The sequence below is a fragment of the Pelophylax lessonae genome, assembly GCF_965119305.1.
Source record: "Pelophylax lessonae genome assembly, chromosome: 6".
Lineage (NCBI taxonomy): Eukaryota > Metazoa > Chordata > Amphibia > Anura > Ranidae > Pelophylax > Pelophylax lessonae.
In genome coordinates, this window is record NC_138773.1 from 262,108,355 (window position 1) to 262,133,045 (window position 24,691).

The window sequence follows — 24,691 nt, forward strand, 5'->3', positions numbered from 1 at the left end:
TACGATGTCGGCCGGTAACCATTTTATTTACGGGCACCGGCTGCCCACAAAGGGCATTTACAGACAGCCGGGACAAATTAAATTATCCGGGACAGGGTCCTGTTTGCCGGGACTGTCCCTGCAAAAATGGGACAGTTGGCAGGTATGGTCACTGAGACAGGTGTCTTCTTTTAAATATTTTCTCCCAGTTGCTGTTCTGGTGACAACAGGACATTTTGGATCGTCCCTTTTTTGAACTCCACAGGACAAATAGAGATGCGCTCCCTAGAGTGGAGACAGCAACCTAGACAGCGATACAAATCTTACAGAGGTTTTACCCTTCTCAACTCTATCCGAAATGAAAAAAAAAATATTACTTTAGATACACTTAACCAGTTTTAGCATTTCTCTGATTGTTTTTGTGACCTGCCTGCAGTAGCTATTGAAATAAGAAGTTTGGGATTATAAAAAAAAAAAAACAATTATACTAACTTAAGTGGATGCAGCATCAATGCAATGCAGCATCTGTCTACCCACAGTCAACAGCTCTCTGCTCTCCCCTCCAACACTCACTGGTTCAATGGGCTGTGGAGGAGGTGGGAGGCATTGGCTCAGGCTCCCAGTGGGCCGCTGATGTCAGCTAACAGTGCTCTTTAGCCCCCTGTCAGCTGAAGACGGGTCACTGGAACTGCACTCCTGTGATCCATAGGAGAAATATGGGCAAAAAAAAAGCTTTGGACATACTTCTCCTTTAATCAGTTGCTGACCGCGCACTGTCGTTTTACTGTTACAGTGCGGCCGGCTGCGCAGAATTACGTATATATACATGATTTTGCATTTCTGGGTAGGGGGCGCAAATTGTTTATGGCTGGGACCTGCCTATCGGCAGAACAAATAACAGGAGAGAGCTCTGTGTAGGTAAACAACACAGAGCTCTCTAGTAACAGCAGGGTTTTGTGCCAGTTTTTGTTTCCCTACAAAGCAGGGAATAAAAAACAGCACATCCCTTAGTAAAAGCACCACAGAGTAAACACTTTACACGTATTAGGGACACAGTTAACCCTTTGATTGCCCCAGATGATAACCCCTTCCATGCCAGTGTCATTAGTACAGTGTCAGTGTACATTATTAGTACTGATCACTGTATAAGTGTCATTAGTACAGTGTCAGTGTCAGTGCACATTATTAGTACTGATCACTGTATAAGTGTCACTGGAGATGTCAGTGTCAGTTAGCCAGTTCCCACAGAGTGCCAGTTAGTGTCGGATTTCCACGCCGAACAATCCTGCTATAAAACAGTCTTGCTATAAGTCGCTGATCACCGCCATTACTAGTATAAAAAAAATACACAAAAATTCCAATATATATTCCATCGTTTGTAGATGTTATAACTTACACACAAACCAATTCATATAAACTTATTCAGATTTTTTTTAACCAAACAAATGTAGCAGAATGCATTTTGACCTAAAATTTATGAAGGAATTAGATTCGTATTTTTATTGGAGATGTTTTATAGCAGAAAGTAAAAAAACAAATTTTTTCCCAAAATGTTTTGATATAATAAAAAAATAAAAAAAAACCCAGTGGTGATCAAATACCACAGAATAAAGCTCTGTTTGTGGGAAAAAATATATACATTTTGTTTGTGTACAGTGTTGCATGACCGTGCAATTACCAGTTAAAGTAGCGCAGTGCCGAATAGCAAAAAATGGCCTGGTCATTATGAGGGTACAATCTTCCGGAGGTCAAGTGGTAAATAATAAAACTTTGATGATGCTACAACTTTCTTCACCCAGTTGTAAGATTCTAAGCTACAACCGAGCAGTATGCTTTGTTAAACAACAGCAGATGGCATCATAGAATACCACAGAATAAAATAATGTCAGGTTTGGTTCTCACAGAGCAAACAGCTCTAATGTTGTGCTATACTGTAATAATAATGAAATGCAATTTTGCACAATCTTCTAAATAATTAAGTAACAGAAGCCTAAGTAACTGAAGCCATTATTTGGCAGGGTGATTCTTAAATTAGTCCTAATTATTATTCATTCTTAAAAATAGCCAAAGACAGGTTCAAAATTAGCCAAACGTATCCAAAACCCCCCTAAAAAAATTGCCCAACCAGGAAAATTAGCTGACATAGAGATCACATGATCAGGAATCACTCTAATTGATTAAAGAGGACTAGAACTGTCATAAATAGCCAGGATTGAAGTGCCATCTGGTGGCTCTTTACTGTATCTGTACATTACAAACTCAAAAACCCTATTACTACAAATTGTCCCCTCCCCCCGGGTTCCAAGCCAGGCCCTTCAGGTCTGGGTTGGATTTTGAGGGGAGCCCCACTCCAAACAAACGGTGTGGGGTCCCCCCCAAAATCCATACCAGACCCTTATCCGAGCATGCAGCCCGACAGGTAAGGAAAGGGGAGGGGACGAGCGAGCATCCCCACCCCTCCTGGACCATACCAGGCAACACGCCCTCAACATGGGGGAGTGTGTGCTTTGAAGCAGGGGGGGCTCTGCAGTCTGCACCCCCCCACCCCAAAGCACCTTGTACCCATATTGATTAGGACAAGGGCCTCTTTCCGACAACCTTGGGTTGTGGGGGTTGTCCCTATGTGTAAGAGTATGAGGTACATTTTACCCCTAACCATTCACCCCAAAAAAGGCAGTGTAGTGTAAATAATGACAAGAGATGGTTTTGAGAAGTCCTTTATTAAAAATCTTCCTCCAATCTTCTCCCTCCGGTCTTCTCCCTCCGGTCTTCTCCCTCCGGTCTTCTCCCTCTGGTCTTCTTCCTCCGGTCCTCCTCCGGCAATGTCTCCTGTGATTATGCCAGCTCTGCTCTTTGCAGCTTCTTATATAGTCATGGGGGCATGGCCTCCTGGTGACGTCACCCAGAGACCCCGCCCCCTTATGTCATCATCTGACGATGCGCGAGGCCATAAGATCATGGGGACGATGCGTGAGGCCATATATAGTCATGGGGGCGTGAGGCCCCCATGATCATAAATATTAACAGGACAGGGCTCTGCCAATTAAACAAAGAAGAGCCCTGTCCTGTTAGTGGGGAAGTAATAGATTTTCTTTCCCTGCAAAGCAATGAATCTATTACTTCCCCTAGTGAAAGCACCACACAAAGTACAAATAAACACTGGTTAGGCACACATTTAACCCTTTGATTGCCCTAGATTTTTATCCCCTTCCCAGCTAATGTCATCAGTACAGTGACAGTGCATATTTTATGCACTGATCACTGTATTATTGTTACTGATTACCAAAAAGTGTCTGAATGTCCGCCGCAATATCGCAGTACCGCTATAAGTTGCTGATCGCCACCATTACTAGTAAAGAAAAATAAATAAATAAATAAGAATTCCAGTATACAGTGGGGAACATAATTATTTGATCCTCTGCAAATTTTGTAGGTTTGCCCACTTACAAAGAAATGAGGGGTTTATTATTTTCATTATAGGAGTATTTTAAATAATAGAGACAGAATATCAACCAAAAACCCAGACAAAACACATGATACAAAAGTTATAAACTGAGTTGCAGTTCAGTGAGTGAAATAAGTATTTAACCACTTCAGCCCCGGAAGGATTTGCCCCCTTAATGACCAGGTCATTTTTTGCAATTCGGTACTGCATTATTTTAAAGGATAATTGCACAGTCGTGCGACGATGTACCCAAATAAAATTGATGTACTTTTTTTCCCACAAATAGAGCTTTCTTTTGGTGGTATTTGATCACCTCTGCGGTTTTTAGATTTTGTGCTATAAACAAAAAAAGAGCGTCAAAAAAAAAACGCCATATTTTTTACTTTCTGCTATAAAACATTCCTAATAAAAATTTTTTTTTAATTACATTTTTTTTATCGGTTTAGGCCATTTGTATTCTGCTACATATTTTTGGTAAAAAAAAATCCCAAAAAGCGTATTTTAATTGGTTTGCGCAAAAGTTATAGCGTTTACAAACTACGGGATCGATTTTTGAACTTTTTATTTTTATTAGTAATGGTGGCGATTTGTGATTTTTAGCGGGACTGCGACATTGCGGCGGACAGATCGGACCCCTAACTGACATTTTTTACACTTTTTGGGGACCAGTGGCACTAAAACAGTAATCAGTGCTAAATAATATACACTGTTACTGTATAAATGACACTGGCAGGGAAAAGGTTAATACTAGGGGTGAGTCATTCCCCCGACGATCAAGGGAGGAAGGCAGTGATCGCCGCCTCTCCTCCCGTGGCCCGCCTCCCGCTGTGTCTAAACACAGCGGGAGTGCGGCTCCGGCGAAGCCGCCGAAACCACAGGCACTCCAGTCACGTAGTACTACGTGAGTGGATGCAGTTGAGCCGCCCTGCCGCAGTAAAAAGCCAGCGGGCGGTCGGCAAGTGGTTAAACCCCAAGCAAAACATGACTTAGTACTTGGTGGAGAAATCCTTGTTGGCAAGCACAGAGGTAATCCGTTTCTTGTAGTTAGTGACCAGGTTTGCACACAATTTGTATTCTGCTACAAGTTTATTAGCAGGAAAGATTTATGTCATTTTCATTTTTTATTTTACTAGTAATGGAGGTTTTTATCAGGACTGCGACATTGCGAAGGACAGATCGTACCCCTAACTGACATTTTTGACACTTTTGGGGGGACCAGTGACATTACTACAGTAATCAGTGCTAAAAATATGCACTGTTACTGTAATAATGACACTAGCAAGGAAGGGGATAACCCAGGGGCGAGCAAAGGGTTAAATGTGATCCTAGGAGGTGTTTTCTAACTGTGTGGGGGTGGGCTTGTGAAATCAACACAGAGACCTGTGTTCTTAAATAGGAGGAACACAGGAGCTCTGCAGTGATTCCTGAGAGAACAATGGTCTGCTGTGTTTCCGCTGTTCTTTCTTCACGGGCAGCGGTCGCGGGTGCCACCTCTGTTTACTGTAGAGATGGTGTTCTTGGGGTCATATAGACCCCCTCCTCAGGAAGGCACATGTACAGTCATGCCAATGAACATCTAAATGATTTAGAGAAGGATTGGGAGAAAGTACTATGGTCAGATGAGACCAAAACTGAGCTCTTTGACATAACTCACCTTGCCGTGTTTGGAGGAAGAAAGAAGCCATGGTTGGGACACAGGCAGCAATCATAACCTGACAAATAAGCAGACAATTTTGGCATTAAATACACTTTGCTTACACTAAAGTCAAATTTGTAACTTTAGTATACACTGTATACCAAACAAAAAAATCTTTAGTGGATCAGTGGGACCTTTCCGCACCAACACATTTAGAACATATGGTAAAAAATAGTAAATAATAATAATTGTAACAACGTTAAAAAACTATTAGGGCTCTTTCACACAGCCGCTCCGTGTGAGAGCTCCGCTGCGGTCCTTTTTTTTTCTTCCACGGAGCGGATGACATTTCTGTCATCCGCTCCGTATGCCCGCATATCATCCCATCCATTTGCGGATGATATGCGGACATAATGTAAGTCTATGGGGGTTTGCGGATGACACCGCTGACATCCGATTTTCCTTCCTTTCCGTTTTTTGGACGGAACAAAAATAGGGTTTTGTTCAGTTCCAAAAAACGGAACAGAACTGAAAGGAAGAAAATCGGATGTCAGCGGATGGTATTCCGCTGACATCCGCAATGCCATAGACTTACATTATGTCCGCAAATCATCCGCAAAAAAATAGGATGATTTGCGGACATACGGAGCGGCCGTGTGAAAGGTGTGATGTCCGCCGGTCACTCGCGATCTCCCGGTGCAGAGGGAGAAAGGCAGGCGGCTGATGTAAACAAAGCCGCCTGTCATTCTCCCTGATCTAACTGCAGAGATCATACGATCCTGCTATGTAGGATCGTATGTCTCTGTGGTTACATCACTAGCCACACCCCTTTACAGTTAGAAGCACGCCCCTAGGGACACATTTAACCCCTGCATCACCAATAAAGTTAACCCCTTCCCTGCCAGTGTCATTTTTACAGTAACAGTGCATATGTATAGCACTGATTACTGTAGTAATGTCACTGGTACCCCCAAAAGTGTCAAAAATGTCAGTCAAGGGTCCGATCTGTCCGCCGCAATGTCGCAGTCCCGCAAAAAAATCGCAGATCACCGCCATTACTCGTTAAAAAAAAAAACAATAAAAATGACAAAAATCTTTCCCTTAGTAAACGCAATAACTTTTGCGCAAACCAATCAAAATACGCTTATTGTAATTTTGTTTACCAAACATATGTAGCAGAAAACAAATTGGCCTAAAATGTTAAAAAATTTTGTTTTTTACATTTTTTGGGGGGGAATTTCATATAAAAAAATGTGAAAAAATTGTTACTTTTTCAAAATTGTCGCTCTTTTTTTATTTATAGTAAAAATCGCACAGGTGATCAAATACCACCAAAAGAAAGCTCTATTTGTGGGAAAAAAAGGACGTCAATTTCATTTGGGTACAGCATCGCATGACCGCGCAATTGTCCGTTAAAGTCACGTAGTGCTGAATTGCAAAATAGGGCCTGGTTTTTGGACAGCCAAATCCTCCGGGACTTAAGTGGTTAAGGCGTCAGCAAACCAAGACATTTTGGACAATTTTGTGCTCCCAACTTTGTGGGAACAGTTTGGGGATGGCTCCTTCCTGTTCCAACATGACTGCGCACCAGTGCACAAAGCAAGGTCCATAAAGACATGGATGAGAGAGTTTGGGGTGGAGAAACTTGACTGGCCTGCACAGAGTACTGACCTCAACCCAGTAGAACACCTTTTGCATGAATTGGAGCGCAGACTGCGAGCCAGGCCTTCTTGTCCAACATCAGTGCCTGACCTCAGAAATGTGCTTCTGGAAGAATGGTCAAACATTCCCATAGACACACTCCTAAACCTTGTGGACAGCCTTCCCAGAAGAGTTGAAGCTGTTATAGCTGTAAAGAGTGGGCCAACTCAATATTGAACCCTACGAAATGGGATGCCCTTAAAGTTCACCATTTTAATTTGCACTGAGATCTGCAAATCGATCTGGGGGTGTCATTAACTTTACATTGACACCCGCAGCAGTTCGCAGATGTCAGTGTGAACCATTTTCAATTCAGATGCAATGCGGGAACCTGCACAGGATTTGCAGGGTTTCCCGCATCGCACCAGTGTGAACCCAGCCTTGGATGGTTCCTAAATAATATATTATGTGATTCTTCACCATAATCTGTGTCTGTGAAAAGCCTATGCTCAGTGCTGAATATACCACTCTTTCATTTAGAAATGCTCCAAAAAAAATGTCCAAAAAATACACACACTGTATTTCCTTTTCCAGCCAAATTCTTTTTACAATCCGACCGCAAATTTAGATGTGAAAATGTATTAAATTGTTATCCTTTCTAAAACAAAGAGAGGAGCTCAGCTGACAATTTGAACCTTACTCGAGCTGTCGGAGGGGCTGGGTTGCTATAAGTTACAGTAACTTTTCTCTATTACTGCGCATAACAGTTCAAATCATTTCTCATTATCTTGGCTCAAGTAATAAAGCTATAATGGGCTGAATCATGTTTCATAACTGGCAGAGAATGAAAAACACTTTTGATATGTCAAGGTCATTTTCAATGGTAACAAAACATTAGTAGTGAAAGATAATGTTCCAAGGCTTTTTTCACATAATGTTTTTATAAGTGCACGTCTGTCATCAGTTTTCAAATGTCTCTGGATGAAGACACGTACCTACGCATATCATGGCTGTCAACCTGATCCCTTTCAGCTTTTAAATATTTTCCAGAAATACAAACTTAGAACCAACTTTTCAGAACATGGAACATGGAATTGCCTCATGGAAATTTTTATAATTCATATATTCATAGTTACATATTTACATTGTCGGTGAGGTTGAATAAAGACAATAGTCCATCCAGTTCAACCTGTGTAGCTGTGTATGGCCCTAATCATTTCCAATACCCCTGAATATTTTGATCATTGAGATGTACATCCAAGAGTCTTTTAAAAATAGCCATACTTCCCGCAGTTATTACCGTTTGTGGTAGAGATTTCTATAGTCTAGTTACTGTAAAGAACCCACTGCTTAGACTGAGGTTAAAACGCTTCTCCTCTAATCGCATTGTATGGCCTCGTGTCCTCATGCATTCCTTGTGACTTAATAGTTTTTTTTCTATGTTGGGATCACCGTTGGGGTATTTATAAATCGCCAATGAGCCTTTAATATATTACTTTAATTATAAATACTGGGCTTGTTAATAATAAAAAAATTGACTGTTTCTAAAATGAATGAGATGAGATTTCACTGGCCTGATTTTCATAAAGTAAAATAGATAGGTTGTGCAGTATAGTGCTTATATTCTCTATATTGAACTGACTCCAATGTGTGCCTGTGGAGAGTTGCAAATATAAAACTTGGTGACCAGCTAACATTCAGCCAACCTGATTATTTAAACCAAATGTTCACAATAAAAAAAAAAAAATCTTCTATTTAAAAAAAAAATGTTAAAGGATAAGTCCAGTCAAAACCTAAATAACGCTAAACCTGCTCTATCCCACATTCTAAGACCATTCTATCTAACCCTATAAAGCAAAAATCACTGTACTCACCTTTCCTACAACCAATCCAGTCCGGTCTTCAATGACAGAAGGCCTGTGCAGGAGAGGACCAACAACAGCTGGCAAATTAATGGGAAGTGACGTCACCCATAGACTTACTATGGGGCTTCCGTTGTCAAGGGCCTCTCCTGCACCATCCTCCACGCTGAAGCCGCCGCTGACAGATCACCATTGGCCTGGACCAGGTCGGGTGTAGAAAAGGTAAGTACAGTGATTTGGGCTTTACAGGGTTAGATAGAATAGTATTAGAATGTGGCGAGGAACAGGTTTAGCGTTAGTTAGGTTTTGACTGGACTTCTCCTTTAATATAGCTGTTATGGCTGACAGATGTAATTGAGTCCTAAATACTGTATAATAAGGCTGGGTTCACATATGTCCAGCTGTGGTTTGCAGTCCGAGGTTCTGTGCCTTTTGGTTCACCGGTTCAGGTGCGATGCAGGTGTGAATTTTTTGCCTAAATTCACACCTGAACCAGACCCAAAAACACACAGGACCCTTTTTAAAACCGTGGCCATCCTGAACATGTGTTAGCTGGCTCCATTGAGAGCCATTCACATTCACACGTCATATGAATTGGATGCGGTTTAAAACGTAATGAGCAGACTATGCAAATTGGTAAAAAATTATAAGCCTTGACATAACGAAAATTTCCTTGCAGAAAATGCAATTAAGAGAGAGGAATAAGGAAACAAAGAAAGTGAAGACCATGCTGACTTTTAGGGCTCGTTCACACCAGGTGTGTTGGGACTGTACTGGGTAGCCTTGCCCAGCACATTCCTAAAACAAGACACGCAGCCTTGTTTTCCTATCATGTCAGTTCAGACCACCACCCTGCAGTAGCGTGCACTAAAAAAAGTTTGGCATGCCAATAGAACTTAATGAAAGGCCACGTTATAACATTTCAATAAAGTTTGCACAACAGTGCAATATGCCTATACTGATGCATTGGCATTGTTCCTTCTAGTGCACACCAGCGGCCATGTGTTTAGTGCAGCTGCTGGTGTGAACGAGCACTTAGTTCTGTTGTGTAGCGGCATGAATGAAATGTACAGTGAATGCATGGTTGACAGTATCAATACCATGTCTTATTTTTACATTTTTCCTTATAAATCTGTAACCGCGTGCTGTACTAAAGCTTACTACAGCTAGCCTTTGTTCAGATGCTTTGATTTAAGCAGCTAACAAAGATTTTATTTCCCAGTTACATTCATTAAACTGCTACAAAAATCCATTGGATGCTGTACCTGTGCTCTCTGTTCTATAACAAGATATAAAGTCTCCCGCTGCTATGCAGTTAGAGAAGCTAGCAGACACCTTTCTATGTGTGCTCATTTTAGAATCTTCAGATCATTCTTCACAATGTGTTCTAGAATATATTGTATTTCCTGTGCCCTTTGTCCTATCAGTTGGAAGATGAATGTTCATTGTTCAGAGTAAAGTTAGAGTATGGAAAACTCCTCAAATGTCTTCAAGCCGAGATTGTTGGAGATTGGCTTGGATCCCTGTTGACTTCAACAGGTTCTTAAGAAATTTGGAATCATTTTGCCGCATTATAGGGTCAGTGTCTCCAGTGTCTCTATTTCTGTTCTAAGTAGACACAACAGGTTTAAATTCCCTTTATACTTTTACCTAAGGATTCTAATGGGAACATCTCTAAATAAAAGTTCCTCCCATGTGCTGCGGCCATTGCAAAGGACTTATTTTGTTATTCTATTTTTAATTCATCTGGGAAAATCTTGCCATCGAAGACCCCAAGAGATATAACAAGCCAGCTGGTGCCATCCATTGACCAACTGTAATATAATTTTTGGAAAACTTGTCACAAACCTAGACAATTTAAACTAAGCATTAGGTTTTAGTTTTATAAATTCAGATATCTCTAGCCAAATCCAAATTTTAGTTTTATTTTTAGCAGATGGAATTCGCAAAAGTCTTCTGGACGAAAGGGACCAAAGGTTGCCTCTGTCTTATAAATGCTTCTTCTGCTATTGCTTAGGCACCCTTAGCTTGATTGCCATTGTCACAATTTTCTGCCTTTCTATCTCATATCCCTGGTAGACATTTTATAGAAAAGTACCTCAAGCTGTTTTTGGCCCCATCTTCTCATCAGGCATGGCTTCCAGGAGCTTCCTAAACCATTCTGCACAATTTTGCATCAATGGTTGCTCTGTAATACGCACGATGTTGGAGATTGGCTTGGATCCCTGTTGACTTCAATAGTCAAAGGGTCACAAATATTAAAACATTCATACAGATTACAATTGATCAATCCTTTCAGAAGTTCACTCATCTCTATTGCCAACATGATGAAAGTATGCATAAACCAAAGTTTACCGCCAGCATAAAACCACATGTCAAAATGTGTACATTTTAACTTTTAAATCTACCTTGGTTTAAACTCACTGCTTCTTGCCTTCAAGACCCCACTGTTGCTCAGTAAAGAACTCATTGCATATAAGGATTCATGGAAGAATCGGGAAGTGAAAAGGGAAGTCTTAACTTCTACAAAAAAGTTATTTTTATTCAGATGCCCTATCTTTAGATCTACTAATTAAGTTGGCATGTGTAAGTAATTTTCTTGTTTTCATCATACCATTATACCTTGTGTATATATACACAGTTAGCGCCTAATATTTTTCAGGAGCTCCTCAGAGCTGAAGGCAAACTATATGACCTAAGTGTGTATACACCTGACCATCACACCAATATGAGCTTGATAGACATTTCATTCCAAATGCATGGACATCAATATGGAGTTGATCTCCACTATACCAGCTATAACAGTCTTCACTCTTGTGTTTTTGGGAGAGTGTGCCAATTGAGGCAAGTAGGCATTTATTTTGAATGGGAAGACCTGGCTCACAAGTCAACCCAAAGATGTTTAGTAGGCTTGATGTCATGCCTCTGTGCGGTCCACTCCAGTTCCCTCTCTTTATGAAACAAGCTTTGTGCAAAGGGGTGCACTCATGATGGAACAGAAAAGGATCTTCCCTAAACAGCTGCCGCAAGTCAGAGGCTCTCAGTTGTCTAATTGCATGCTGCAGCATTACCAGTACTCATTACTGGAAACACCTAAAGTCAATAACATGGACAGGTGTTCACTTTTGACCATATAGTATATTTACAATAAAATTATACTGTGTACAGATTAAGTTTTCTATTGCACAGCCAACTTCCTGTCATCCCATAGGATATTGCTGTCTGATTTAGCTTAATGCTGTATGATAGATCAATATGCTGCAGATTGTAATAACATTCAGTGCCAAATATCTGATTCCTATATGGACATGAATGATCATTGAATGTTTGATGTGTGAATGCTATTCTTTCATCCAAAGTCATATGGTAGACAAAAAACAGGTAAAACAGAATGAAATTCAATTGTATCAGTGCTAACTTGAGGACTTAAGCATTTTATCAATGCCTGCTTTTTTTTAATGTTCTCTGAACCAGAAAAAGCAGTGTTTCACTCCAGTTTTCAAACTGTGATAGCCTCTGTGAATCTAGGATTGACTATTCATTGCAGACATCCCAAGGCGATCCAAAATTGGACTTTCAATGCTGTGTTATACTGATTTTAACAGCTGCAGGGCACTATTATTATTCAGTAGAGGGACTACGTTAAAAAAAAAAAAAAGAAACAAACATGTAGGGGTTGATTTACTAAAACTGGACCATGAAAAATCTGGTGCAGTTTTGCATAGAAACCAATCAGCTTCCAGGCTTTATTATCAAAGCCTAATTGTACAAGCTGAAGTTAGAAGTTGATTGGCTACCATGCACAGCTGCACCAGATTTTGAGTGTACCAGTTTTAGGAAATATCCTGCATAATTTACTGTACTTTAGCTTTAATTGTTTTTTGTTTTTTTGTTTTTTAAGCTGAACTTTAGAAACGCAAGCCTGACAGGCATTTTTCACGTTTCATAAACGCGTGCAAAATTGCAGACTTTTACCAGTTATTGTGGCCTAAGAGAACTGGATTTCCAGCCCAAAAAATTTGTCATTCTGTCCATTCAGTCCTGGCATTTACATAGCTTTTCAAAACAGCAAATTCCTGTTTAGATAAAGTGGGTAAAGTTTCCTGCTGACAATTATTTGACTGTAAAGGCCCGTACACACGTACCGATCGTCGGCATACAAACGTCGGTGGACGAAGGATCTGCCGATTGTACGCGTGTTAGTATGGTGCCTCCGACAGATGTCTGCGCACAATCCGCGGACAAAAGTCTTTCTTGCAAACATGAAAATATTTGTATGCCGACACCAGAACGGACGATTGTTCGCCTGTCAGTACACAATTCGGCCGACAGACCGCAGATTTGCAAGACTGGGCATGCTCAGAAAATAGAAAACACAGGGAAAGTCGGCGGACAAAATTCTTGTGCTGTCCTTGTGCTGTCTTTGCACTTTTCAGCAGACACCGACATCCCGGGGAGAAAAGAGGAACATTTGTAAGCCGACCATCGGTACGTGTGTACGGGGCTTTAGACTCCATTCACTCTTGAGCAGTTTAAAAACGCTGTTGTTTAACCACTTGCCGACCGCCGCACGACTATCTACGTCGGCGGTCAGCCCCTCACAGGCAAACTAACGTAGGGCTACGTTGCTTGCTTGTGAGGGTCTAGGGAGCGAGCGCGCGCCCCCCGGGGCGCGCTCCCGCTCCCGCGTGGTCACGGACCCCCCCGCGCGTGTGACCAGCGGACCCGATGTCCGCCGGTCACTCGGCGATCGGCGGGGGAGAGGGAGAATGTCAGGCAGCTTGTGTAAACAAACTGCCTGTCATTCTCCTCGCTGCAAAGACACTGATAAAACGGATCTGGTATGTAGATCCGTTGATCAGTGTCCTTACAGCTAGAGCCACAGCCAATCACAGTAGAAACCACGCCCCTAGGGACACACACAGCCCCTCCCTTCCAAATAAAGTTAACCCCTTCACTACCAGTGTATTTTTACAGTAACAGTGCATATATATAGCACTGATTACTGTAGAAATGTCACTGGTAACCCCAAAAGTGTCAAAAATGTCAGTCAAGGGTCCGATCTGTCCGCCGCAATGTCGCAGTACCGCAAAAAAAATCGCAGATCGCCGCCATTACGCGTTAAAAAAAAAAACAACAAAAATGACAAAAATCTTTCCCTTTGTTAGTAAACGCGATAACTTTTGCGCAAACCAATCAAAATACGCTTTTTGCGATTTTTTTTACCAAACATAGGTAGCATAAAATAAATTGGCCGAAAATTTTTAAAAATTTTGATTTTTACATTTTTTTTGGGGGGAATTTCATATAAAAAAATGTGAAAAATATTGCTATTTTTGCAAAATTGACGCTCTTTTTTTGTTTATAGCGCGTGATCAAAAAATCGCACAGGTGATCAAATACCACCAAAAGAAAGCTCTGTTTGTGGGAAAAAAAGGACGTCAAATTCGTTTAGGTACAGCGTCGCACGACCGCGCAATTGTGCGTTAAATTCACGCAGTGCCGAATCGCAAAATACCCCCTGGTCGGAATGGGGGTAAAATCTTCCGGGGCTTAAGTGGTTAAATGATACCTGTGTACATCTGAACGCTGAGTTGCTTATCACAAGATGTCTGTACAGGGGTTTTTCTCAGAATTGTGCATTTTTGGAACCATAAACTTCAAAGGGAGTGTCTGAAAAAAGCAGGAAAATGCTTATTGTATACATTTTTCAAACGTTCCCATAATAAAAGTCTATGAGGCCAACAACACTTAATCATAGAAGTTATTGTACAGCCAATCACTCTTTAAACATGCAAAAATGCACAACTTAAAAAACACCTTTTAAAATCACTTAAATACTCTATGCTCAAGTGTGAATGTAGTCCTAGCGAAGGCCACTCTGGTCTTCAACAGCAACATGAAAGAAATAAAATGTTTTTCTATGAAAGAGTAGGGAAAGGCTGCAACCTGTCATATTTTTACTGTGTATATACACTGCTCAAAAAAATTAAAGGAACACTTTAAAATTACATCAGATCTCAATGGGAAAAAATATCATGCTGGTTATCTATATCAATACGGACTGGGTAATGACTTAGGAACGAAAGGTTGCCACATCGTTTGATGGAAATTACAATTATTAACCTACAGAGGGCTGAACTAAAAGACATCCCCAAAAATCAAAGTGAAAAAAATAATGCAGCAGGCTAGTCCATTTTGCTGAAATTTAATTGCAGCAACCAAAAATGGTACTCGGTATTTTGTATGTCCCCCGTGTGCACAGTACCTGCAGTTCCCAATAAGGTCCTCTTCAGCCATGCAAATGAGGGCTTGAAAATGAGTCAGCAGTGATTGGTCAGATAGCTTGACCAGAAGGACTGCCATGCAAATGAGGACTTGAAAATGAGTCAACAGGGATTGGTCAGTAGGGATGATCGAACGGTTCGGGTCCACCATCGGTTCGGCCCGAACATTGGGTGTTCGAGGTTCGGCCGAATTTAGAACTTTTTGCCCAAAAAGTTCGGAATTCGGCAACCAGAACCGCCCAAAATGCAATGCTTCAGGAAATGGGCTTTAAAAGCCCGTGATTGGACCAGAACCATTAGCAAAAGCCAATTGAGGGGGCAGAAGAATGCTAGGAATGTGATTGGAGTGACTAGGGGGTCCCTAGACCAATCATTAGTGAATACGCCCCCCAGTATATAAGATCGCCCCCGCCATATTCCCAGCATTGTTATACTGGACATGGAAGAGAGTGGAAGCAGTTCTGTTAATTTTACTTTAAAAGTGTCATTTAGCTATTTTTAGTGTGAGGAAAGGGATATCTAGTGTAGTTAGAGTGCTCCTTTACACTTAAGTTAGCTTCAAAAATTTAGTTTCTGTAGGGAAAGTGTTAAGTGTCAGGGGACCGTAGTGTAGTGTAGGGTTAACTGACAGTGACTGCTATGGCAGGGTGACAAAACCCTTCCATAGCAGGGTGACCGCTATAGAGAAATGATCATTTCTCTGCTTCGGGACAGGAATGTGGCTTCTCACCAGCAAGCATTTTTTAATGCTGCAGGGGCTGCCACTGCCAGTGCTTTTTTGAGGACATGTTTGATGTCAGACATGACATCTGAATATGTGTATAGGGGGTATATATAGACATATATGTCTGAATATATACCCCTAGACATATATAGGTGTGATAGTAGCAGAAATAAATGCTTGCGCTAATGAAATCATTTACAGTAATATATTTCTGCTACTATCACACCTATATATGTCTAGGGGTATATATTCAGACATATATGCCTATATATACCCCCTATACACATGTTCAGATGTTTTGCCTGCCTCAAAAGAACCCCAAAAAATGCCAAAAAAACGCTAGTGTCAAAAAAAAAAATGCCCAGGTGTGTTTTTGCTGGCATTTTTTGGGGGGTTTTGGAGGCAGGCAAAACATCAGAACTTGTGCACAGTACCACTATACACAAGTTCAGATGTTTTGCCTGCCTCAAAAGAACCCCAAAAAATGCCAAAAAAAACGCTAGCGTCAAAAAAAAAATGCCCAGGTGTGTTTTTGCTGGCATTTTTTGGGGGGTTTTGGAGGCAGGCAAAACATCAGAACTTGTGCACAGTACCACTATACACAAGTTCAGATGTTTTTCCTGACTGCAAAGAACCCAAAAAAATGCCTGCTATTAAACCGGCAAGGTGTTACAGCAGAGAAGCCATATTCCTGTGCTTAAAGTTTTCTAATACAAACGATCTTTTTTTTTATGGTTCTGGACATGCTACAGAGCTGAAACTTCACAGGTACACCTTTTAGACCCCCCAGACACAAAATCACACAAAAAAAAGTTCTTAAAAATTGTCATTTTTGATAAAAAAGCCAATTATTGAAAAATTAAAAAAAAAAAAAAAAAAGAGATTTTTTGATTTTTACTTTGGATTTAGTATCTGGGGGGTCTAAAAAGTGTACATGTGAAGTTTCAGCTCTGTAGCATGTCCAGAACCCCCCAAAAATTAGCATTTTCTTATAATTTTTATTAGAACAGGAATACGGCTTCTCTACGGCGCTTTTTCTTGCATTTATCGGGCATTTTTGGAGGCAGGCATGACTTTTTTTGGATTTAGTGTCTGGGGGGTCTAAAAAGTGTACCTGTGAAGTTTCAGCTCTGTAGCATGTCCAGAACCAGAAAAAAAGATAATTTTTCAGTAGAGCAGGGATGGTGGGACCCCTCTTTTACACTTATATGATCTTTTTTTGGGGTTCTGGACATGCTACAGAGCTGAAACTTCACAGGTACACCTTTTAGACCCCCCAGACACAAAATCACACAAAAAAAGTTCTTAAAAATTGTCATTTTTGATAAAAAAGCCAATTATTGAAAAATTAAAAAAAAAAAAAAAAAAAAGAGATTTTTTGATTTTTACTTTGGATTTAGTATCTGGGGGGTCTAAAAGGTGTGCATGTGAAGTTTCAGGTCTGTAGCATGTCCAGAACCAGAAAAAAAAAGATCGTTTGTATTAGAAAACTTTAAGCACAGGAATATGGCTTCTCTGCTGTAACACCTTGCCGGTTTAATAGCAGGCATTTTTTTGGGTTCTTTGCAGTCAGGAAAAACATCTGAACTTGTGTATAGTGGTACTGTGCACAAGTTCTGATGTTTTGCCTGCCTCCAAAATCCCCAAAAAATGCCAGCAAAAACACACCTGGGCATTTTTTTTTTGACGCTAGCGTTTTTTCTGGCATTTTTTGGGGTTCTTTTGAGGCAGGCAAAACATCTGAACATGTGTATAGGGTGTATATATAGGCATATATGTCTGAATATATACCCCTAGACATATATAGGTGTGATAGTAGCAGAAATATATTACTGTAAATGATTTCATTAGCGCAAGCATTTATTTCTGCTACTATCACACCTATATATGTCTAGGGGTATATATTCAGACATATATGTCTATATATCCCCCCTATACACATGTTCAGATGTTTTGCCTGCCTCAAAAGAACCCCAAAAAATGCCAAAAAAAAACGCTAGCGTCAAAAAAAAAAATGCCCAGGTGTGTTTTTGCTGGCATTTTTTGGGGAATTTTGGAGGCAGGCAAAACATCAGAACTTGTGCACAGTACTACTATACACAAGTTCAGATGTTTTTCCTGACTGCAAAGAACCCAAAAAAATGCCTGCTATTAAACCGGCAAGGTGTTACAGCAGAGAAGCCATATTCCTGTGCTTAAAGTTTTCTAATACAAACGATCTTTTTTTTTTCTGGTTCTGGACATGCTACAGACCTGAAACTTCACATGCACACCTTTTAGACCCCCCAGATACTAAATCCAAAGTAAAAATCAAAAAATCTCTTTTTTTTTTTTTTTTTTTAATTTTTCAATAATTGGCTTTTTTATCAAAAATGACAATTTTTAAGAACTTTTTTTGTGTGATTTTGTGTCTGGGGGGTCTAAAAGGTGTACCTGTGAAGTTTCAGCTCTGTAGCATGTCCAGAACCAGAAAAAAAGATCATATAGGTGTTAAAGTTAAAGGAGGCTCCCGAACCACATCCCTGTTCTACTGAAAAATTATCTTTTTTTTTTTCATGGTTCTGGACATGCTACAGAGCTGAAACTTCACATGCACACCTTTTAGACCCCCCAGATACTAAATCCAAAGTAAAAATCAAAAAAATCTCTTTTTTTTTTTTTTTTAATTTTTCAATAATTGGCTTTTTTATCAAAAATGACAATTTTTAAGAACTTTTTTTTGTGTGATTAATAGTTAATGGGGCATGACCCAGAACCCTAGGCACTTTTTAGGGGCATTTATTGGGTTTTAGGGCTTAAAAATGGTGTTTTTTGATTACAGAAGTTCGGGTCCCATTGATTTCAATGGGGTTCTGAAATCCGGGCCGAACTTTCGTGAAGTTCGGGTGTTCTGGTCGAACCGAACTTTTCAAAAGTTCGATCATCCCTATTGGTCAGATACAGAACAATGGTTCCCTAACGAGCCCTCAATACACATTACTCTGAGTGTCAATACATCCCTTAGCAGACAACAGGTGAGGTCATTAGCACACCTGACAATAGGTGAATGGAGAGCCACCTCAGACAGTCCGTCTCCTCAGAACTTTCTGTAATGACCATATTAGGAGTTGACTTCCTGTTCAGAGACCTCATGGCAAATGGGAACAAAAATCTTCATATTACAAGGGAGACATTATTCCTGAATATGACTGTCCCATTTGTAGTAGTCCAAACCATATTTTCAGTGTTCACCACCCTCCTGGTCACCCTGCATCCATAACAGATGCAGGGTGACTTAAACATAAGAAAGCTACACAAGGCTGGACATAGTGCCTCCCAACCTCTTTAAAGGAATTTGGGGTCCACAACCCCCATGCCCAAAGTGACTCCTGTCACAGTGTCCTGGGGTATTTCCTCCCAGATCTGGACCAGGGCATCACTGACCTCCTAAACAGACAAAGGTGCAACCTGGCGTTGTCGGATGGACCAAACATAGTGTCCCAGAGGTGTTCTATTGGATTTAGGTCAGGCGAGAGTGGGGGTCATTTAATGGTATCAATTCCTTCACTCTCCAGGAACTGGCTGCATACTCTCACCACATAAGGCCAGGCATTGTCTTGCACCAGGAGGAACCCAGGACCCACTGCACCAGAATAGGGTTTGACAATGGGTTCAAGGATTTCATCCCGATACCTAATGGCAGTCAGGGTGCCATTGTCCAGCCTGTGGAGGTCTGTGCGTCCCTCCATGGACATGCCTCCCCAGACTATAACTGACCCACCTCCAAACCGGTCATGTTGAATGATGTTACAGGCAGTATAACATTCTCCACGGGTTGTCCAGGCCCTTTAACGTCTGTCACATGTGCTCAGGGTGAACCTGCTCTCATCTGTGAAAAGCACAGGGCGCCAGTGGCGGACCTGCCAATTCTGGTGTTCAAAGGCAAATGCCAATCGAGCTCCATGGACCTGGGTAGTAAGCACAGGGCCCACTAGAGGACGTTAGGCCCTCAAGCCACCCTCATGAAGTCTGTTTCTGATTGTTTTGTCAGAGATATTCACACCAGTGGCATGCTGGAGGTCATTTTGTAGGGCTCTGGCAATGTTCGTCCTGTTCCTCCTTGCACAAAGGAACAGGTACCAGTCCTGCTGATGGGTTAAGGACCTTCTATGGCGCCATTCATCTCTTCTAGAGTAACTGCCTGTCTCCTGGAATCTCCCCCATAGTCTTGAGACTGTGCTGGATGACACAGCAAACCATCTGGCAATGCCACGTATTGATGTGCCATCCTGGAGGAGTTGGACTGCCTGTGCAGCCTCTATAGGGTCCAGGTATCGCCTCATGCTACCAGTAGTAACACTGACTCTAGCCAAATGCAAAAATAGTGAAAATCAGTCAGAAAAAATGAATAGGGAAAATAAATTTTAGTGGCCTCCACCTGTAAAACCATTCCTCTTTTGAGGATTGTCTCATTGTTACCCATCTAGTGCAGCTGTTGCTAATTTCATTAACACCAAAGCAGTTGAAACTGATTAACAGCTCCTTCTGCTACTTATACTTAACTGACCAGGTCAATATCCCAGGAGTTTAATTGATTTGATGCTGAGTATGAGTACTGAGGAGCTACAGTTCATTGAGGGAATCATGAATGCCAACATGTACTGTGACATACTGAAGCAGAGCATGACCCCTCACTTCAGAGACTAGGGGGGGAAGGGCAGTATTCCAACATGATAATGACCCCAAACACACCTCTAAGATGACCACTGCCTTGCTAAAGAAGCCGAGGGTGAAGGTGATGGACTGGCCAAGCATGTCTCCAGACCTAAACCCTATTGAGCATCCTCAAACGGAAGGTGGAGGAGCACAAGGTCTTTAACATCCATCAGCTCCACCAGCTTAGTGGAAGAGGACAGTGGCAACCTGTGAAGCTCTGGTGAACTCCATGCCCAAGAGGGTTAAGGCAGTGCTAGAAAATAATGGTGGCCACAAAAAATATTGACACTTTGGACCCAATTTGGACATTGTCACTTAGGGGTGTAAACACTTTTGTTGCCAGCAGTTTAGACATTAATGGCTGTGTGTTGAGTTATTTTGAGGGGACAGAAAATATACACTGACATACAACCTGTATACTCACTACTTTACATTGTAGCAAAGGGTAATTTCTTCAGTGTTGTCACATGAAAAGTTATAATAAAATATTTACAAAAATGTGAGGGGTGTATTCACTTTTGTGAGATACTGCATATATATATTTATGTATGTACGTATATATATATATATATATATATATATATATATATATATATATATATATAATAAGGGTGACTGTAAAAGGTAGACATAACAGAGACAAAAGGACACAGAAGCCTAGTGCATTACCATAAATACATTTATTAAAGAACAACCCAGTGAGAGCATACCCATGAAAGCCAAAGGCTTAAACAGTAATTAACACACAACGCAAGTGGCAGTGTGGTCCTATAAACATATATATATAACATGACCCTGACTTTGTTCTGAGAAAGAGGGTTTATTCCTTGAAACAAGTCAGCTGTCAAGTCTGAGTGATGTCAGGGTCATGTGATATTCACCTCTGTGATAAATTCATTTATGGCAATGCACCAGGCCTTTGTGCCCATTTATTTTTGTTTATGTCTACAGTTCATGCTTTCCTGGTCTGGAGAGGGCAGCATTGGTGAAGCTTACCAGTCCTTGATGGGATTTTGTTCTCACTAATCTGTTAGCACTATTGTGGCATTTTTGCATGTTGACTGTAAAAAGTGGTAAACCCTGCATGAGACTGTCCAAGCAGGTCTGTCCCGCACTCTTATTCAGCAAGGCAGCCAGCAAACAGTTCAATGCAGGAGGGCTTTGTACAGCAAGTTTATAGCATAAAACAAACAAAACATCTGCTCATCCAAGCCACCAACTACACTTATGTCACTTCTTGACCAACAGGTTGCATACTAATGTGTTCACCAAAACAAACAGGCAGATCATGTACCATTTTAGTGTTCCTTCAGCAGTCAGCCCTTTCACCCAACAGCAGAGAGTCAGTTCATATACTGTATAAAGGCCTGTGCAGAGCTGGGACTAATATCCCACCAAAAGCTATGCAAAGCCTGTAGGCTCCAAGTCCAAATGTAGAATTTATTATTGCATTGTCCAATCATAGTAAAACAATAAGGCCCCATTCACATAGGGGCGACGCTACTTCGCACCGCGACCTCCGCGCCGCGACCTCGGAGTGGCCGCCACGGACTTCATAACATTGAAGTCTATGGCGGTCGCCTCCTGGTCGCCCCAAAGAAGCTCCGGACCCTTTTTCTAAGTCGGAGCGACTTGTGTCGCTCCTATTAGAACGGGTCCGCAGCTTCCCTATGGGAGGCGACCTACGGCGACCTGTGAGGCGACCAGGTCGCCTCACAGGTCGCCTTAGTGTGAACCGGGACTAAATATGCCCAACTGATAAAAGAAAAATAGGGATTTATCATTTTTTTTGCCTGCAACGTTTTTTAACCACCTCCCACCTGGGCCATAGTACATATACGGCCGGGTGGGAGTCTCGTCCTTCTGAATGGACGTTCCGGAACGTCCTTCAGAAGGAGAGAGATTGCGCCGCCGCGGGCACGCGCAGCGGCGCGATCTCGATGTGCCTGTGTCCCTAGGACACAGAGCAACAAGACTCGGCAGGAGGGCCCTGTGATTGGCCCTCCTGATCACATGACGGCTGTGACCAATCACAGCCGTCATGTAATGTCAATACAGCCGTTGTAACGGCTTCAATCTCTTCTCCTCCTGACAGATCCTGTCAGTGTGAGGAGAAGGAGAGGATCGATTCTGCAGCCGGGGTAATCAGTGAGTATTTCTAAATACTCACTGATCACAGGGGGGGTCTGTGCTGGTAATCAGATGATTGATTACCAGTGCAGCCCTGGGGGGAGGGGATGCCACTAGAGCCACCAGGGATGCCCACCCATGACCACCAGGGATGCCCACCATGGCCACCAGGGATGGCAAACAGGGCTCAGAGAGCCTGCCAGTGGTGCCCCCCTATCAGTGCTGCCCACCAATGCCATCTATCAGTGCTGCCCACCAGTGCCCGTTATTGCCATCTATCAGTGCCGCCCACCAGTGCCCATTATTGCCCACCAGTGCTGCCTATCAGTGCCCATCAGTGCCCCCCATCAGTGCCGATCAGTGCCGCCCATCAGTGCCACCCATCAGTGCCCATCAGTGCCGCCTATCAGTGCCCATCAGTGCCGCCGATCAGTGCCCATCAGTGCTGCCTATCAGTGCCCATCAGTGCTGCCTATCAGTGCCCATCAGCGCTGCCTATCAGTGCTATCTATCAGTGCCACATATCAGTGCCCGTCAGTGCTGCATATCAGTGCTACCTATCAGTGCCCATCAGTGCTGCATATCAGTGCCACCCCATCAGTGCCACCCCATCAGTGCCACCCCATCAGTGTCTCCTCATCAGTGCCTGTCAGTGCGGCATCATCAGTGCTCATCAGTGCAGGAAAAAACGTATCTATTTACAAAATTTTATAACCTAAACAAAAAAACTTTTTTTTTTTTTCAAACTTTTCGGTCTTTTTTTATTTGTGCACCAAAAAAGAAAAAACCTGGCGGTGATCAAATACCACCAAAAGAAAGCTCTATTTGTGGGGAAAAAATGACATAAATTTGGTTTAGGTACAGCGTTGCATGACCGCACAATTGTCATTCAAAATGCAACAGCACTAAAAGCTGAAAATTGGTCTGGGAAGGAAGGGGGTTTAAGTGCCCAGTATTGAGGTGGTTAATGAACGCCTGATAGGCTACTGCATTGTTCACATCCCAGCCCCATGTCCATATAGAGGTACAGACCTACCGTTGTAGGGCTGGAGGAAGTAAAAATAGAACTACAAATGAGATGATGTCACCAAACGTGTGTTCTATCGAGATTTACATGTCTTGGCAGATTGTACATTTTCATAGATCCTTGTAAATAGATTGCATGATGTGGCTGTGCCATATTCAAACGCAGACAGAAGGCTGCAGGGAGAAGCACCCCATGATTTTATTAAGTGGGCGAAGGGAGGGGTTTGAGGGAAAAAAGGGAGGTTGGGGAATGTGACCATGTTTCATTTCACATCCTAAATATGGGTGTAACATATAAACTATATTAACAAAAGTATTGGGACGCCTGGCTTTACACGCACATGAACTTTAATGGCATCCCAGTTTTAGTCTGTAGGGTTCAATATTGAGTTAGCTCACCCTTTGCAGCTATAAACAGATTCAACTCTTTTAGGATGGCTGTCCAGAAGGTTTAGGAGTGTGTCTATGGGAATGTTTGACCATTCTTCCAGAAGTGCATTTGTGAGGTCAGGCACTGATGTGGGCGAGAAGGCCTGGCTCACAGTCTCCGCTCTAATTCATCCCCAAGGTGTTCTATCGGGTTGAGGTCAGGACTCTGTGCAGCCCCATCAAGTTCCTCTACCCCAAAAGCACTCATCCAAGGTCAAACATTCACATAGACACACTCCTAAACCTTGTGGACAGCCTTCCTAGAACAGTTGAAGCTGTTATAGCTGCAAAGTGTGGTCTGTCTCAATATTGAACCCTACGGACTAAGACTGGGATGCCATTAAAGTTCATGTGCATGTAAAGGCAGGAGTCCCAATACTTTTGGTAATATAGTGACAATTGAGAGAGAGAGAGAGAGACAAAAACATTTTTGGCACTGCAGATATCTTGGAAATTAGGTGTAAGAAAAGGTGCACATATACACAATTAGAATGTGTGTGTGTCACCAATATTCACCTAAATTAAAATACCAATTCATGCTCACTTCCATCCTGAACTATTTTCCCAGCCTTGTATCTCTTCAGACCTCCATTGGGTCCACTGCAGAAAATGTTGCCACTGGCACCTCAAGGATACTTGCACTAGTAAAGTAAGGTTTCTGATTTGTTACTATCTCTCCTAACTCCCATTTTCGGGAGTAAAAAAGTGCTAGATCTGATCCATATGCTCTGGAGATGCCCAAAGGGAAGGGAAATTATTTTTTTATGTTTTTGTATGGACATTTGTATGGAAATTCTGAATATTGGAAAATAAAAGTTACTATAATAAAAAATGAAT

General features: G+C 41.8%; 1 protein-coding gene across 1 annotated transcript in view; it reads left to right on the forward strand.

Annotated features, from left to right (window-relative positions):
- The window catches only part of LOC309558200 (sodium channel protein type 2 subunit alpha-like), a 218,850-nt gene that overhangs the window by 20,955 nt on the left and 173,204 nt on the right, over positions 1-24,691 (forward strand).